The sequence below is a fragment of the Macrosteles quadrilineatus genome, unplaced genomic scaffold (genome assembly GCF_028750875.1).
Source record: "Macrosteles quadrilineatus isolate MER2022 unplaced genomic scaffold, UCM_ALF_1.0 Scaffold_5__1_contigs__length_97177068, whole genome shotgun sequence".
NCBI lineage: Eukaryota > Metazoa > Arthropoda > Insecta > Hemiptera > Cicadellidae > Macrosteles > Macrosteles quadrilineatus.
The window spans coordinates 65,972,660-65,976,113 of record NW_026542598.1 but is presented as its reverse complement, the minus strand read 5'-3'; positions in this window follow the sequence as shown (position 1 = coordinate 65,976,113).

Here is a 3,454-nt window from a genome sequence, read left to right as displayed (position 1 = left end):
AATACTTATCGATGAAATGGCGATCATACAAAGTAGGTATTTTAAGCTAAGAATGAATGGAGATGAGTGTAGGAAGAGTGGCGCGATCTTGTAGTCTTGTTAGTGACTAAGGCCGACATTCCTTAGACACACATGTTAATTAATAGCCCATACAGCTAATGGAAACTAAGGGACCTACAGTTAATAGTGGAATCCGAACCACATTTCTGCCTTGATATATATGAATTGGTCTAGTTTTCAGGATAGTACTGCGGATAGTCGTAGTACTCACTTGAGATGGAGTGAATATGTGGCTGTTTCTTTCACAGTGGTCCCTGTGGATTACAACGCAATATTTATGTAAAACCATTGTGTTCCTAGATAGTATAATGCATGTTTACCTACCACACAGCTTGTTTTGACGAGGGTAAGCAGAGCTGCTGCTACTACTAGTGTCAAGTGGCTGCTTTCTCCAGAGACTCTTGTCGGTCAACGGCAGAACAAAGGAAGTGGCGTTACATCATGTAGAAAAACAACAGACCGAGCCCTTGACCGCAGCGGTGGTCGGCACCCTTCACTGAAAACACGATTGTGACGTAACTGACTATGGGTATAGCATGTCATCTCTGCTTGTTTACTAAACGAGTCTGTAGCTAGAACCATTGGTGTCGTGCCAGAAGCGACCGTGCCAGAAGCGACCCGTGCCGCTAGCGACCCACCAATTTTCTACCGTGCCGCTAGCGACCCAAGAATTAACGAGTATGAATTAACGCGGATTCAACTTATATTCTTAACAAAAACTAAACAGAATTTCACTATAAAGCCATTAAAACGATATGCTGTCACATTAAATACATAACAAAGTACTCCCGCGCAGCAGTCCTGCAGACTAAATTTATTCCCATTTGGGGAAGAAATAATAGTTTTTTTTATGTAAAATTGTATCGTATAATTCATACGAGTACAGTATACATTTACCAACACATATCCATAAATAAAATAAGCAAACTATAACAGTTTTGTAGACTCCAGGTGCATTTATTGTAATAGGCCTATTTATTTTTTATTCGTTCGTGTATGTGTGTGTGAAAGTTTATGGACATTAGTAAACAATGATAAGTATTTTTTTCCAACTGCAATGCTTTAACAATGGCGGATACAAGCCGAAACATGTAAACAACCTACTATTTGAGCTGTTTGTCGGATTATAAGGTATGTATACCTATTTATCACATTGAATATTACAGCTCAGGAGCTAGAATGGAAATGAATTATAACCAAATTACTTAAATTACAAATTACATATTTTTTTTACGAATGGTGTTTTTGTTCTCTCGGGGCATCAAAACGAAAAATAAAATAGGTCCCGGGTGTAGGTCTTTCAATGGAGACCTACGGTAATAGCTTATTCCCTAAATGGAAAAGAGTATTCTACCACAACTAAATGAAGAAGATTTTGATGTTTCTAGTCATAGTATGGCAGCTTACAACCCCTGATGTTGTTGACCTGCTATCACGAAAAATGACTCAGACTCTACTAACTCAAAAATAATAATATGAGGAATTTATTGTAGAAAAACTCTATATATTTATAATGACGAATACAGCTGATGATTTAGATAAAAAATTCCCAAAAAATTTAAAACGCTTATACAAATTGTGGCTTTTGTTATGCCTATAATCCCGGTTATGTCACAAATATTGTTTCTTTTGCACCTGCTAGTATGTTGTGGTAAATGTACGATTTGTATATTTGTAAATATTTTTTTAAAATTTAATGATTTAAACTATATAGACTATTTTTATTGTTTTTATATTTTTGCACTGTTAGATAAAAGGTGTAGGCCAATAAATCCATTGCATTGTTATTAATTATCTGTCATAGGCTATATCATCCAACTGTTATTGTCACACAAATAAAAAAAAAAAAAAATTGTAGCCAGACTGTTGATTTTTTATTAAGAAAGTCCCTATTTGATTGGCTGTGCTTTCTGAACTGAAATATGTATTTCCTAAGATCAAATTCAGTATTTCATTTCAGTTTCGCAATATGTTTTGGAAATACATTTACTTCTATTATGCAGTAAATTTGGGGGAAGGGAAGGAATCATTTATAAACATCGGAGGGCCATTTTAAACGTAATGAAATAAATGAAAAATTAAATGAAAACAAGCTGTTGTAATTAGACATACGCTTTACAACGGGCAGGACGTTGAAGAAAGAGTCCAACTATCTATTTCAAATCCTAATCCAAACATAATATGTTAACAATTGTTAGCACGTCAACTTCATTAAACTCTAAGAAGCCACTATCTCCAAACAGGCTAGTAGCAAAAATCCAAAGTTTGACGATTCGAATGGTTTCTGCTTTTTGAATTTTGTCTGAATTTTATTAGTCCATACCTTTATTTTTTATTGTAGTTATTATTTATTTTTTTCTTTCAACCAAATTATTACCAATTAACTGTCATGTCATGTTTTATAAATATCTATTTTTTTTTTTTCAATTTAGAATATTTATTTACTGATAGAGGGAATTTCTCACGCACGGACAGTAGCCTGTGTGAGAGGGATTTCATATTTAATGACTATGTCAGTATAGTATTACATAACTATGGCATAATTATAAAATATGTACTGACAAAGTATTGTAATATGGTATTTTACTTACTGAAATAAACATTATTTTGATTGTATCTGATAAACTACCTCCACGTGAAGTTTTATTTAGATCTTTTGAGGTGCGATTAAGTAGTAGACCTATACAAACACACATCCACCATCTCATATTTACATATTTATTTAATAAATTGAAAAATAAAGAAAAGATAAGTCAATTGATTATATTTGGCTCTTATAAAACGATAAAAAATTTAGAAAAATTGTTTGATTAAGTTACCACACATAACTCGAGTCTATGCTAGCAGCTGGTAACTAGAGATGCTAAAACAGCTCTTTAGGCGATTATTGGGCTCTTCCAGGTGGTACACATTACTATAACTGGGACTTACATATATTATATGACTGGGACGGGTGGCATCGTCCTGTAATCCAGCTACTAGGAGGTCACGAATTGTGGATATTTATAGGCATGCACTGTGGATGCGATACTCCCTGGTGTGGATTAACGTCCGCACGAGTGAGTACTACGACTATCCGCAGTACTATCTTGATAATTAGACCAATTCGTATATACCGCAAGGAAAAATGTGGTTTGGATTCCACTATAAACTGTAGGTCCCTCAGTTGCCATTTAGCTGTATGGGCTATTAATTAACAGCTGTGTCTAAGGAATGTCGGCCTTAGTCACTAACAAGACTACAAGATTGCGCCACTCATCCTACACTCATCTCCATTCATACTTGGCTTAAAATACCTACTATGTATGGTCGCCATTTCGTTGAACAGTATTAACAGTATAACGAGAATAGGATTTGTTTATAAGCGATTAACACCGATTTGAACAAAACATTG